Raw genomic sequence first — 15,843 nt, forward strand, 5'->3', positions numbered from 1 at the left:
TTCTCGCTGGCGAGAATCTACCTACAGCTGAGCTTAAGGCGTGGCTGGCAGCCTGAGGGTCTACGAGCACAAGAGACATAGGACAAGATGACTCTGCAGGAAGGCGAGCTTTTCAGAGCTTTTCAACAGGTATCACTATGTGAAAGTCTGCATTCTAGCCCCCATTTTATTTTTCTGCTCACCTCACTGAAAATGATCTCCTTATCCAGATAATCTTCCTTAAACCAAAAAGATGATACTATTTCCCAATAACACTCCTCAATGCTCTCCACTTGGCATAGCTCTCAGGGTAAGGCACAACAACCTAACTCTGTCAGAAGGCCCTGCAGGACCTGGCCCCAGCTCACTCTTTGTCTGACGATCTCCTAGTGGCCCCCCTCACTCCAGCCAAGTGGCTTCTCACACATGAAGGTGCTTTCAGGCTAATGGTAGTGCAAATAACACCACCATGAACTCACTCCTTTCAAAATCCATGAAAATATGTACATAAACTATGAAACTACTCCAAATAAATTATCAATAAGAACAAAAAGATCAACAAGGTTTTACTCAAGAAAGTGAATAAAATCGAGTTATCTGAAACCAGAGATTAACTGCACAGTCGTGTCTGACTGTTTGCGACCCTCTGGACTATACAGTCCATGGAATTCTCTAGGCCAGAATACTGGATTGGGTTGCCATTTCCTTCTCCAGGGGATCTTCCCAACCCAGGGATTGAATCCAGGTCTCCCACACTGTAGGCAGATTCTTTACCAGTTGAGCCACCATGCACCAGCAATTCTAAAGAATATCATTCAGTTCAGTTCAGTCGCTCAGTCCTGTCTGACTCTTTGCAACCCCATGAACCTCAGCATGCCAGGCCTCCCTGTCCATCACCAACTCCTGGAGTTTACCCAAACTCATGTCCATCGAGTCAGTGATGCCGTCCAACCAACTGTCCTCTGTCATCCCCTTCTCCTCCTGCCCTCAATCTTTTCCACCATCAGGGTCTTTTCAAATGAATCAGTTCTTCCCATCAGGTGGTCAAAGTACAGGAGTTTCAGCTTCAACATCAGTCCTTCCAGTGAACACTCAGAACTGATGTCCTTTGGGTGGACTGGCTGAATCTCCTTGCAGTACAAGGAACTCTCAAAAGTCTTCTCCAACACCACAGTTCAAAAGCATCAATTCTTCGGCGCTGAGCTTTCTTTATAGTCCAACTCTCACATCCATACATGACCACTGGAAAAACCATAGCCTTGACTAGATGGACCTTTGTTGACAAAGTAATGTCTCTGCTTTTTAATATGCTGTTTAGGTTGCTCATAACTTTTCTTCCAAGGAGTAAGAGTCTTTTAATTTCATGGCTGCAATCACCGTCTGCAGTGATTTTGGAGTCCCCCAAATAAAGTCTGCCACTGTTTCCACTGTTTCCCCATCTATTTGCCATGAAGTGACGGGACCAGATGCTATGATCTTAGTTTTCTGAATGTTGAGCTTTAAGCCAACTTTTTCACTCTCCTGTTGCACCCTCTTCAAAAGGCTTTTTAGTTCTTCTTCACTTTCTGCCATAAGGTGGTGTCATCTGCATATCTGAAGTTATTGATATTTCTCTTGATTCCAACTTGTGATTCATGCAGCCTAGCATTTCTCATGATGTACTCTGTATTTAAGTTAAATAAGCAGGGTGACAATATGCAGCCTTGAGGTACTCCTTTTCCTATTTGGAACCAATCTGTTGTTCCATGTCCAGTTCTAACTGTTGCTTCTTGACCTGCATACAGGTTTCTCAAGAGGCAGGTCAGGTGGTTGGGTATTCCCATCTCTTTGAGAATTTTCCACAGTTTGTCGTGATCCACACAGTCAAAGGCTTTGGCATAGTCAATAAAGCAGAAATAGATGTTTTTCTGGAACTCTCTTGCCTTTTCAATGATCCCATGAATGTTGGCAATTTGATCTCTGATTCCTCTGCCTTTTCTAAAACCAGCTTGAACATCTGGAACTTCATGGTTCACGTATTGCTGAAGCCTGGCTTGGAGAATTTTGAACATTACTTCACTAGCATGTGAGATGAGTGCAATCGTGTGGTAGTTTGAGCATTCTTTGGGATTGCCTTTCTTTGGGATTGGAATGGAAGCTGACCTTTTCCAGTCCTGTGGCCACTGCTGAGTTTTCCAAATTTGCTGGCATATTGAGTGCAGCACTTTCACAGCATCATCTTTCAGGATTTGAAGTAGCTCAACCGGAATTCTATCACCTCCACTAGCTCTGTTCGTAGTGATGCTTCTCAAGGCCCACTTGACTTCACATTCCAGGATGTCTGGCTCTAGGTGAGTGATCACACCATTGTGATAATGTGGGTTGTGAAGATCTTTTTTGTACGATTTCTGTGAATTCTTGTCACCTCTTCTTAAAATCTTCTGCTTCTGTTAGGTCCATACCATTTCTCTCCTTTACTGAGCCCCTCTTTGCATGAAATGTTCCCTTGGTATCTCTAATTTTCTTGAAGCAATCTCTAGTATTTCCCATTCTATTATTTTCCTCTATTTCTTTGCACTGATCACTGAGGAAGGCTCCCTTATCTCTGCTTGCTATTCTTTGGAACTCTGCATTCAAGTGGATATATCTTTCCCTTTCTCCTTTGTTTTTCACTTCTCTTCTTTTCACAGTTATTTGTAAGGCCTCCTTAGACAGCCATTTTGCTTTTTTGCATTTATTTTTCTTGGGGATGGTCTTAATCCCTGGCTCCTGTCCAATGTCACGAACCTCCATCCACAGTTCATCAGGCACTCTGTTTATCAGATCTAATCCCTTAAATCTATTTCCCACTTGCACTGTATAATTGTAAGAGATTTGATTTAGGTCATACCTGAATGGTCTAGTGGTAAGGCAATAAATGAGGTAATATTATGGTATAAACAAGGAAAAATGAATTAACATTTTGTTTTTAAATTAATAAATTTTATTCATAGTGAGGTTTTTTTGTTCAGTTGTTAAGTGTGTCCAACTCTTTGCAGCCCCATGGACTGCAGCACACCTGGCTTCTCTGTCCTTCACCAACTCCTGGAGTCTACTCAAACTCACGATTGAGTCAGTGATGCCATCCAACCATCTCATTCTCTGTCACCCCCTTCTCCTCCTGCCCTCAGTCTTTCCCAGCATCAGGGTCTTTTCCAATGAGTCAGCTCTTCACATCAGGTGGTCAAAGTATTGGAGCTTCAGCATCAGTCCTTCCAATGAATAATCAAAGCTGATTTACTTTAGGATTGACTAGTTTGATCTCCTTGCTGTTCAAGAGACTCTCAAGAGTCTTCTCCAGCACCACAATTCAGAAACATCAATTCTTCAGTACTCATCCTTCTTTATGTTCCAGCTCTCTCATCCGTACATAACTACTGGAAAAACCATAGCTTTCACTATACAGACCTTTGTTGGCAAAGTGGTGTCTCTGCTTTTTAATATGCCATTTAGCTTTTCCTTCTAAGGAGCAAGCATCTTTTAAGTTCATGACTGTAATCGCTGTCCGCAGTGATTTTTGAGCCTAAGAAAATAAAGTCTCTCACTGTTTCCATTCTCTCATCTATTTGCCATGAAGTGATGGGAATGGATGCTATGATCTTAGTTTTTTTGAATGTTAGAGTCAAGCCAACTTCTTCACTCTCCTCTTTCACTTTCATCAAGAGGCTCTTTAGTTCCTCTTCACTCTCTGCCATTAAATAGTATCATCTGCATATCTGATGTTGTGATATTTCTCCTGGCAATCTTGATTTCAGCTTGTGCTTCATCCAGCCCAGCATTTCCCATGATGTACTCTGCATATGCAAGTTAAATAAGCAGGGTGACAATATACCTCCTTGATGTACTTCTTTCCCAATTTGGAACCAGTCGTTGTTCCATGTCTGGTTCTAACCGTTGCTTCTTGACCCACAAACAGGTTTCTCAGGAGATATATAAGATGGTCTGACATTCCCATCCTTGAAGAATTTTCCACAGTTTGTTGTGATCCATACAGGCAAAGGTTTTAGCATTTTAGAGCAGTTTTAGGTTTATAGAAAAACTGAGTACTAAGTAGAGAGTTCCCATATACTCACCTCATCCCCTCCTACTTTCCCTACTGTTAGCAGTTTGCATTAGTGTGGTACATTTGTTATGACAGATGAGTCAATATTGGTATAAAACTATGACCCAAAGTCTACAGTTTACATTGGGCATCACTCTTTGTCCTGTACACTCAAAGCGCTTTAACAAATGTGTGCACCATCGCGGCATCCTCCAGAATAGATCACTGCCCTAAAACCCCTCTCTGTGCCACCTGTTCATCCTTACTTCCCCTCCACCCCTGCCAGTCCCTTACCTTTTCCCACTGGTGCCCCCACAGTTCTGCTTTCCCAGAATGCTGTACAGCGGGAACCCCACAACTGCAGCTTTTTCAGTTTGGCTTCGTTCACTTACAATGTGCATCTGAGGTTCCTCATGTGTTTTTTTTCGTGGCTTGATGGTTCATTTCTTTTTATTGCTGGAATCGACACATTTTCATTGCATGAACGTGCATTTTGAAAAAGGGAGGGAAGAGAGTGGTTTCTGCGGGCGTGAGGGGTTCGGTGTGGATAGAGCGCCAGGCCTGGGGAGGCTCGGGGCACGGAGGAGGCTCCTCGGAGGAGGAGCAGAGCCAGGCATGGGACAGGGGCGGGCCCGTGAGGAGAGGCGGTGTGGGGTCTGCGTGCGGACGGCGAGCTCCTGGCAGCTGGGGAGCCCTAAGAAGCACTTCCAGTCGGAGGCGGCCTGGGGTCCCCAGGCGGGGTCTCTGTTTTCAGCGAGCGCTTGGGGAAATCTTTCAGGAGAAGCCCACCTTGTCGGTTTAAGTTCTAACATTTATAGTTACTCTTTTTAACAATAAAGCACCTTCAGACTCGCACATTTTAAAATTACTTACTCTTTAATAAACATTACACTCTGCAGGCAAATTAGTGCCAAATCAGCCCCTGACAACGCAGGCTCAGCAACATGCTTTTATTTTTTTTTTTTAATTATTATTTGAGCTACAGTGGTTTTCCCCTTGGCTTCTGTTTACTTAGCAGTTAAAAATTTTTTTCTTTATTATCTTTTCTATTGCTACTTAGCACTTTTAAAGACCTTTTTTTTTTCTACCATAAAATGTACATCAAATTTAACTGTGTACACATGTATATTTCAGTGGCATTAATTACCTTCATATTGTAGTTCAATCTCCACCATCCACCCCCAGAACTTTTTCATCATCCCAAACAAAAACTCCATACCCACTATAAACAGTAACTCCTCAACTGCCTCCCTCCTACCTCCTAGCAACCACCTTTTTCCCCTCTATGAATTTGACTACTTAGGTTTCTCTTACCGGTGGAATTATACAATAGTTGTCCTGCTGTTTCTGGCTTGATTCACTTTATATTAATGTCTTAGAGATACATCCATGGAATAGAATGTGTCCAAATTTCACTCTTTTTAAGGCCAAATAATATTCTATGATATGTAGAGTCAGACGTGACTTACCAACTGAACAGCAAATATGCATACCACGTTTCATTAGCCACATACTCTTGTGAATTCTGCATCTTTGGCTCTGGCTTTGAGCTCCTTCATGTTGCTAACTACCCCCTCCCACCATACCCCTCTTTATATTGTACATTTGAAATAAAATCCTAACAATAAATTGTAAGGATGAAGAAATAGACATATTTCAATCCTGTCATTCTGGGTGGCCACTTTGAAATGCCTTGGATGTTAGAACTTTTCAGTTGAAGACAAATTAAACCCACTAGAATCACAGGGGGAGGTACTCTTGTCCTATTAATGGTAATTTGAGGCTTGTCATTGAGCTCAGACAATGTCCAGCAGAATTCTCCACTGCAGAGGTGCCTGAAAACTTTCCCCTTTGCAATACATCAGTAATTAGTGAGAGATGCTTTGAAACTGTATGAGTAACCTGTTCCCCAACAATCTTGCACCCCATGGTAGGGTTTTGTTTGTGGTGAAGGAAAATGCAGTGTTTATTCCAGGGCACCCACCCAATGGTTTTATTTCCCATTGATTCTTGTGTGAATCAATCATTAACCCTAATTGTTACAAAAATGATAGTTTTTCAATGGTATAATTCCTACTTTTATTGACTGGCATTCTTTTATTTAAAAAAATTTTTTCCTTCTCCTTTTATATTGTTAATATTATCAGTATTGTGAACTCATAGATTATTTATAATTGCATAATTTTTAATTATTCATTTTTGATACAGAAGTTGTCTCATGTTTAACCAGTGGCAGCCTCTCAAGCTCATGCCTGTGACCTTTGACATATCCTCATGTTTTTTCTTGTTTTCTGTCACACAACATATTCCAGGCTTACCTCACACTTTCCCTGCCCCAGTCCTGGAATCGACTGTTTCTCCAAAAAGCCCTGGCTCTTTTTAAATGAGAAATATTTAGAAATCAAAATCTGGGAGATATTCATGTCCAGTGCTACTGGAGTATCATTTCCCAGTGGATAGATTTAGAAGATACACGAACACATTAAAAAAAAAGTCATGGCATTCAAACGGATAACCCTAGTTTCACTCTAAGACCACAAGATTTTTCCTCTCATTTCTGTGTTCTCCATCTGTATTGTAAAGTTCCTTCATCAGCCAAAGACCACCAGAAGCCCACCTGTAGTTGAACAAAACTACGTTTATTGACCTGTTGTGACAAGGGAAACTGCTCAACTTGGGGAGCCATGGAATGTCCCAGGGGAAGGGTGTCCGGAAGAACTTAGCAGAATTTGGACTTGTGTTGGATTATTATGGAGAAAGGTTTGAGGGCGTGGGCTTTGCTCTGAATATGGCTGGTAAGGAGGCAAAACTAATTCTATGGGCAGGTATCTTAATTCTTATCTAGAAAGAGAGAACCAGGGGAACAAGGCTACCAATCACAGTGTTAGGCCATTTTGTGGTTTAAACAATATTCAAGGACTTCCCTGGTGGTCCAGTAGGTAGAAGGCCACCTGCCAAGGCAGGGGGCCCGGGTTCCACCCCTGGTCCAGGAGGATGACCCAGGCCGCCTAGTGCCCAGGCCTTTGTGCCACAACTACTGAGCCTGCGTGCTGCAGCGACGGAAGCCCACGGGCCTAGACCTGAGCTCTGCAATAGAAGAGCCACTGCAGTGAGACGCCCCTGCATTACAGCTAGAGAGCAGCCCCCGCTCGCCGCACCTAGAGAAAGCCTGCATGCAGCAACAAGACCCAGCACAACCAAAATATAAACAAATAAATAAATTTTTTAAAAAAGCAACTAGAACAAAAAACAACGTTCACTTTTATTTTATTTTTTTGGTCTGTGTTTGGACATGATTATAGTGTAAAGTGAAAGTGTAGTTGCTCAGTTGTGTACGACTCTGCAACCTCAGGGACGGTAGCCCACCAGGCTCCTCTGTCTAGGGAATTCTTCAGGCAAGAATATTGGTGTGCATTACTTTGCCCGTCTCCAGGGGATCTTCCCAACCCAGGGGGATCAAACTTGGGTCTCCACATTGCAGGCAGATTCTTTACCATCTGAGCCACCGGGAAGCGGTGGACATGATTATAAGATAACCCTGATTTTTTTTGGATCTATCACCATCACAGAGTGACCTTCTCTGATGTTGCTGTTCTGTGAAATTGTTTACTTTTAATTTAGATTGTTTACTTTATAACTTTTAATTATAATAATTTAATAATATAGGTGTTTTAATAAACTCCATAGCTTAGCTCCTGGCGCCAGGGGCTAATTCTCTCTCAGTATCTTCCTTTTTCCACACTGAAAACATTCACTCCCAACAATAGCAATATATTTAGGTCATTTATTCAATCCTACAATACACACAAAATGATTTCAGAATTGTTACACTCATACCACTGTTGACAACGAAAATATCAAGTAAAATTCAAGGTTTCTTTGTAGATTTTTTGAACTCTCAGAATGTGTCCAATTAAGAGAACTGTGTTTATTGCTATATTTAAAATGGATCACCAACAAGGGCCTACAGTATAGCACAGGGAACTCTGCTCAATGTTATGGACGGGAGGGGAGCTTGGCGGAGAATGGATCATGTATATGCATGACTGAGTCCCTTCATTGTACACCTGAAATTATCACAATATTGTTAATCAGCTATATCCCAATACAAAATAAAAAGTTTTTTTTTAAAAGAGGACTGTGTTCAAAGTTCTTGAACTAATCATTATTTTTTCTACTGTATGAGTTTGTTACCAATTCGATTTACAGCTAAGTTCAATTTAAAATGTTAAGTATTTCCCCCATCCTCATCCATTTACTCTTATTTTTTGAATATATAAAATACTAACACAATTAAAAAGTAAAAACTATATGGAAAAGACGTGTTCAGAAAAGTCTCATTCTCTCCTGTCTTCCTCCCACTGCATTCCCACCTAGCCCCTCTAGGTAAGCCAATTTCATTAAATTTCTGGTCTATCTTTCCAATCTTTCCTTTTACAAAAAATAAGCAGACACAATATACTTTTAAAAATTAATTTATTTATTTTAATTGGAGGCTAATTACTTTACAATATTGTGGTGGTTTTTGCCACACACTGACATGAACCAGCCATGGGTGGACATGTGTCCCCCATTCCGAACCCCCCACCCTCCTCCCTCCCCATCCTTCCCTCTGGGTTGTCCCAGTGCACTGGCTTTGAGTGCCCTGCTTCATGCATCGAACTGGGACTGGTCATCTACTTCACATATGGTAATGTACATGTTTCAATGCTCTTCTCTCAAATCATCCCACCCTCGCCTTCTCCCACAGAGTCCAAAAGTCTGTTCTTTATATCTGTGTCTCTTTTTCTGTCTCACATATAGGGTTGTCATTACCATCTTTCTAAATTCCATATATATGCGTTAATATGCTGTATTGATGTTTTTCTTTCTGACTTACTTCGGCTCCAGTTTCATCCACCTCATTAGAACAGATTCAAATGCGTTCTTTTTAATAGCTGAGTAATACTCCATTGTGTATATGTACCATAACTTTCTCATCCATTCATCTGCCGATGGACGTCTAGGTTGCTTCCATGTCCTGGCTATTGTAAACAGTGCTGCGATGAACACTGGGGTAAACGTCTCTTTCAATTCTGGTTTCCTTAGTGTGTATGCCCAGCAGTGGGATTGCTGGGTTGTATATAGACTTTTATTTCCCTTACTTACAAAAAAAATCAGCATATAAAGTATACTTTCAAACTTTTTTTAAAAGGAAGGTTTATTGAAGTATGATACATTCACTACTTTTTAAGTGTTTAGTTTGATTTATACAGATGTATCAAACTAGGTAACCACCACCAAAGGCAAGATACAGAACATGTCCATCACCCCAATAAGTTCCTTGTCCCTTTGCAGTCAGTCTTCTTCCACTCCTACCCTCTGGCAAGCATTGATTTAATTCCTCTATCATTTTACCTTTTCTAGAATATCATGGGCTTTCTGATAGCTCAGTTGGTAAAGAATCTGCCTGCAATGCAGGAGACCCCAGTTCGATTCCTGGGTTGGGATTCCTGGGTTGGGAAGATCCGCTGGAGAAGGGATAGGCTACCTACTTCAGTATTCTTGAGCTTCCCTGATGTCTCAGCTGGTAAAGAATCTGCCTGCAATGCAGGAGACGTGGGTTCAATCCCTGGGTTGGGAAGACCCCCTGGATAAGGGAAAGGCTACCCATTCCAGTATTCTGGATTGGAGAATTCCATGGACTGTATAGTCCATGGGGTCGCAACGAGTTGGACACTATTGAGTGACTTAAAAAAAAAGACTATCATACAAATGGGATCAGATGATATTTAGCCCTTTGTATCATCTGGCCTCTTTCACGTAGCATAATGAATGTGAGATTAATAATTGTTAAAAGTACTAGTTGTTCCTTCCTTTCTATTGCTGTGTATTATTCCGCTGTGTGGCCAGAACAATTTATTTATCCTTCTACCAGTTCATGGACTTGCTTCCAGTTGATTGCACTTTTATATCCTAACAGCATCAACTGGAAGTAATTCCTTATCACTTCATAGAGTTCTTTCCTATTCTCTTACCTCCACTTTTATATAGGTTATAAAAGTAACAGCTTTATTGAGATATAAGTCATAAAACATAAGATTCACCATTTTAAATTGTACAATTCAGTGGCTTATAGCTTATGCACAAAGTTGTGCATGGATCAACACTATATAATTCCAGATATTTTCATCACCACAAAAAGAAACTCCATACCCATTAGCAGTCACATCTTATCCCTAATCCTGCCTACTTTCTTTTTCTAAGAATTTTGTCTATTTAGGATGTTTCAATAGAATCTTATGTGGTCTTTTTTTCTGGCTTCTTTCGCTTGGCATAATGATTTCAACGTTCATGCACACTTGTTGCATGTATCAGTACTTCCTTCCTTTTAAATATAGCACCTTTTGTTTACCCATTCATCAGCTGATGGACATTCGTATTGTTTGTACTTTTTGACTACTAGAAACAAAGCTATGAACATTCACTTAGAAGATTTTGTGTTGGCATGCTTCTACTTCTCTCAGGTCAGTCAGTCCGTTCAGTCGCTCAGGCGTGTCCGACTCTTTGAGACCCCATGAATCGCAGCACGCCAGGTCTCCCTGTCCACAAACTCCTGGAGTTTACTCAAACTCATGCCCATCAAGTCGGTGATGCCAATTGCTGGGTCATATGGGAACTCTATGTTAAACTATTTGAGAATCTGTCAGACTGTTTTCCAAAGCAGCTGAACTATCAGGCCAGAATGCTGGAATCGATAGCCTTTCCTTTCTCCAGGGGATCTTCCCAACCCACAGATTGAACCCAGGTCTTCCACCTTGCTGGTGGATTCTTTACCAGCTGAGCCACAAAGGAAGCCATAAGGGACAGAGATCGTGTTGCATCTACATAGATCAGTCTGGAGGGTACTGCCATCTTTACAATATTCTAACTCATGAACAGGTGATGTCTATCCATTTATTGTAGATCTTCTTCAGTTTCTTTCAATAATGTTTTATGGTTTTCAGTGTACAAATCCTATGCTTATTTAAGTAAATTTATTCCTGAGTATTTTATTCTTTTTATGTTATGGTATGTGGAATTGTTCTAATTTTATTTTCAGATTATGTATTATTAGTATAGAAATACAACTGATATATTGATCTTGTATCCTACAACCTTGCTGAACTCATTTACTGGTTCTAACATAGTTCTTTGTGGATCCCTCAGGATTTTTAAAATAAGTTTAATTTTATTAATTAATTTATATACTTGCTTAACAAAAGGATTTACCTTTTTTTTTCATTTTTTAGTCCCTGGAACAATTTGCATAATGTTAGGATTATCTGTTGTTTGAGGAATTTGATAGAATTCCCTTATATATGGTATATATTGCAAGTAAATTGCAAGTGAAGTTGCTCAGTCATGTCTGACTCTTTGCGATCCAATGGACTGTAGCCTACCAGGCTCCTCTGTCCATGGGGTTTTCCAGGCAAGAATACTGGAGTGGGTTGCCATTTCCTTCTCCAGGAGATCTTCCTGACCCAGGGATTGAACCCGGGTCTCCCGCATTGTAGGTAGACGCTTTACCATCTGGGCCACCAGGGAAGTCCGATATATGGTATATATAGGTGTATTTATTAAATAAATTTCTCTATTATTTTATGGAGACTGGTCTGTTTTCTCCCTCCACAAAGGTCAATTTTGGGAAACTTTTTTCCTTGGAAATTATTTATTTTATCTGTGGTTTGAAATTTGTTTACATAAAGTTGTACAAAATAGTTTCTTTTTTTTTTTAAGTTTCCTCTGTTCCTATGGTTATTTCCCCTATGCATCTTCTTATTGTGTATTTTTTGTGCTTTCTTCCTTTTTTCCTTAATTGGTTTAGCTATTGATTTGTTGATCTTGTTAATTTTTTCCAAAAGAACCAGCAGTTTGATTTATTATTTCCACTATCTTTTGTTTCCTACTTGATTAATTATGCTTTTATGCTTATTACTTACTTCCTTGTTCTTTCTTTGATTAGTCCTTTTCTGGCTTCTTGTGGGAGATAAAATTTTAAATAAACAAAAGATACCTTACGATTTGCCAACTATTTTTTAGCAAAAAACGAAGGGTTTTAAAAACTTCAACTCAAGCTATGGATCCTAGGAACAAAGTTCCTTCTAGAATATTTTACTTAAAAAATTCCCTTCATGAATTAAGGTTAATGACATCAATGATGTGATATTATGATGTGAACATAAACATTTGTTTTATTCCACAAATGTGTAATATGAGGACCACAGGAACAATCTAAGCCTGACTCATCTGAGATACTGTCTGTATACCCTACTATATAATTTTAAGTTTTCAGCTGACTTTTTAACCATAAAGTAACAGATTATTGACGATAATTACCTCTGAAGCTAATTTTCCAATGGTGGCATTCCATTTTATGCTTGGCTTTGACTTCACATTTATTTTGCCATATGGGCTGAATATGTTTGGTCCACTTCTGCCTGGAAGAGGGCGAGGAGCTCGCGAGACGCCGTCAGGTTTAGGGGCGGCCGAGAGACAAGGGGATAGGGTAGAGGTTAGTTAGGCCTGAAGTGCCAGCTGGAAGGCCCAGTAGTGGTCCAGGAGCCCTGGGACCACCGACGGCCACCTCCCTTCTTACCTAAGAGGGCCTCTTAGACCTCGGGGCTCCTCCCAGGATGCTGCATCCCAGAGCCCCGCAGGACCTCCCTCTGGGGCGCTCCATCCTGCTGGCCCCGGGGCCGAGGGTGAAGCTCCCAGGGCGTTGACAGGCGACGTTCGTGCCCGTTCGTACCTACCCACCCTCAATCTTTCCTTTCCAGACCTGTGGCCCTTCGCCTGGACAAAGCTTCAGCTCGCACTTCTAGACTTGGGAGAACAGCCGAGTCAGTTACAAACTAAAGCAGGCAAGAGACTGCAGGGACCGTGGCAGGTGGTGGATGGGCCATCTCGGGGCGGAGCTCCGGGGAGTGGGGTCCCCGGGGAGACCAGGAGCAGGCTGCGCCTTTGCCGGGCCCGGGGCCCCTTCCTGGGGCCCCTTCCCGGCCCCTGCGCCCGGACTGGGGCACCGAACTCGGGGACCCGTTTGACTTAGCAAAACATGCAGTGAGGAATTGGTGTTCTAACGAAATACATCACATTTGTCAGACAGAGATTGAACTCAGCTATACAAAGCAAGTCAGTAATCTTCTGAAGAAATAGCAACCTAAAAAACTAGAAGGAGGACGAAGACATACAAGTATCTTCTCATGTAAAGCATCCTTTTTCATCCGATGAGCAAAATGAGTGGCCACACTGGACAGCGTGAACTTACCTTGGAGAACCTAACCTCGCAGGTCACTGTGGAGTTAGCCCACTGTATTGAAGACCAGAGAAGAGTGGAAATTGCACTTTTCCTGGTGCACAGAAGGCAGAGCCCCACCATTAGACACTAGCTGAAAGCAACATAAATTAAGTAAAAGCTGCTAAGTGTGAGATTCCCAAAGACTGACAGAACACAGCAGTATTTTTGGGAAAAAAAAATTATGCCATCATTTGTGTTGAAAAGGCACACCAACAAACTCAAAAGGCACACCAACAACTCCTCAGTAACAGAGGACAGCAGAGCAGATTACTCACCAAGTCTTCAAGAAATTCGACCAGGGAATATATGTACGCTTATGGCTGATTCACTGTTGTTATATGGCAGAAACTAACACAACATTGTAAAGCAATTATCCTCCAATTAAAAATAAATTAAAAAAAATAATCCATAGTTCTCACACACACAAAAATCAGATTGAAATAAAGACCAGTTTCAGATAATAAAAAAGAGAGAAATTTGACCAGGACCTGTATGAATATTACCATCCTCATATATCCATACACCTATCCTCATATATCCATATTCACATATCTTTCAGAAAACACAAGAGATGGAGGAAAGAAGGATAGTGAGAACCAGAAAATCAATGAAGACATGCAGAGATTGATCAACAGGCAATAGCTGTCAACGTGAAATGCTTGTGGATACCATAGTTAAGACAGCTGAAACAATGCTCAAATAAATGTCACAGTTGATAATAGAAACTATCAAGTCAGAGATTGAGCCTCCTGGAGACATCTGAGGACGACACTCAGCCAGTGACATATACTGTGTCTGATAATAGTCTTTCAAATTGCAGAGAAGGCAAATCAGAAGTCAAATCTGACTGCAAATCCAAAGAAAAGTTATGGCTGTTCATGAGACTTCCTAGGTGGTCCAGTTGTTAAAAGTCCACCTTCCCATGCAGGATATGTGGGTTCATCCCTGGCTGGAGAACAAAGATCCCCACATGCCCCACAGCAACTAAGCCTGCCCTAGGCAGCTGCTGAGCCCCTATGCTGCAGCAAAGACCCAACACAGCTGATAAAATAATAAAGTACTAAAAAATAAATTAAATAAATCTCTCATACAGTAAAAGGAACTCATTGCTCCAATGAGTTCATGATCTTCAAACCTCAAATTCACTTCTTTAAAAACCTAAAGTATGGTGCAGTGGGGGGTTGGGGGGAATGCAACACGAGAGAGTTCCAGCAATCTTTCCCTTCAACAAAGAAGGAAAAAGCTGTATAAAGTCAGTGAATTGAATAAAAAAAAAAAAAAGTCAGTGAATTGAATAAAGAAATTCAAATGGAGATGGATCGAAGAGATGGCCTAACAAAAATGAAGAGTGACTGTCTAAAGAATCCTCAAATGGGAGACCCAACCAGTTTCAGGCACAAATTAAATATATGTATATATGTATATGAAACACATTATATATAGAGAAAGAGAGAGAGTGTGTGTGTGTGTGTGTGTATGTATGTATGGATGTATGTATATGAAGCATATACATAGGAAAACTGTGTCTAGAGGCCCAGAAACTTCAAGTGTAGTTGACTGAGGTTGAATGCAAGTTCCCAGCACCAAGTGAACAGGCCTGACAACAGAGTGGAATGCACATAAACCGCAGTTCCAAATAACTGTGCCCAAGACTGGAGGAACACAGACACCAGTTACACAGAGAAGCAAAGTCAGGAGAGTGAGGGCCAGGTTTGGCCATGGACCAGGTTTGGCCATGAATTTTGATAGGAATCTCTTCTCCCTACAGGAACTTGTAAAGCTCTACATATTACAAGCTCAGAATGAAGGAATTCTTTCAGTAATAGAAGTAGAAACATTGTATGTTATAGAGGAAATGAAAGTGATTCTGCATTTGAAGCAATGAATATGAAAAGGATTATTTTCCTACTTTGTCAAAGTTTATTTGGATAAAAATAGCAAAGGTGCTAAGATGTATGCAGGCAAACCTCAGAGATATTCCAAGTTTGGTTCTAGACCACCGCAATAAAGTGAATATGATAATACAGTCACATGATTTGTTTCTGGTTTCCTGGTGCATATAAAAGTTATGTTTATGCTCTACTGAAGTTTAGTAAGTGTGCAATACTATTATGTCTGAAAGAACAACACACATCTTAATTTTTAAAAATACTTTATTGCTAAAAAATAGTAACCATCATCTGAGACTTCAGCAAGTTAAGTCTTTTTGCTGGTGGAGTATCTTGCCCCAGTGTTGATGGCTACTGACTGATTGAGGTGGCAGTTTCTGAGAGGGGGATGGCTATGGAAATTTCTTAAAATAAGACAGCAATGAAATTTGCCACATCTATTGACTCTTCCTTTCATGGACAATTTCTCTGTAGTATGCAATGCTGTTTGATAGCATTTTACTCACAGTTGAACATCTTTTAAAATTGGAGTCAATTCTCTCAAACCAGTCATTGCCTTATCAATCAACTATGTCTATGTAATATTCTAGATTCTT

At 40.8% G+C, this 15,843-nt stretch overlaps 1 pseudogene; it reads left to right on the plus strand.

Annotated features, from left to right (window-relative positions):
• The first annotated feature begins 14,636 nt into the window (after positions 1–14,636).
• LOC136164035 (formin-binding protein 1 pseudogene) lies at positions 14,637–15,243 on the plus strand (annotated as a pseudogene).
• Positions 15,244–15,843: the final 600 nt, after the last annotated feature.

This window comes from Muntiacus reevesi, chromosome 3 (assembly GCF_963930625.1).
Source record: "Muntiacus reevesi chromosome 3, mMunRee1.1, whole genome shotgun sequence".
NCBI lineage: Eukaryota > Metazoa > Chordata > Mammalia > Artiodactyla > Cervidae > Muntiacus > Muntiacus reevesi.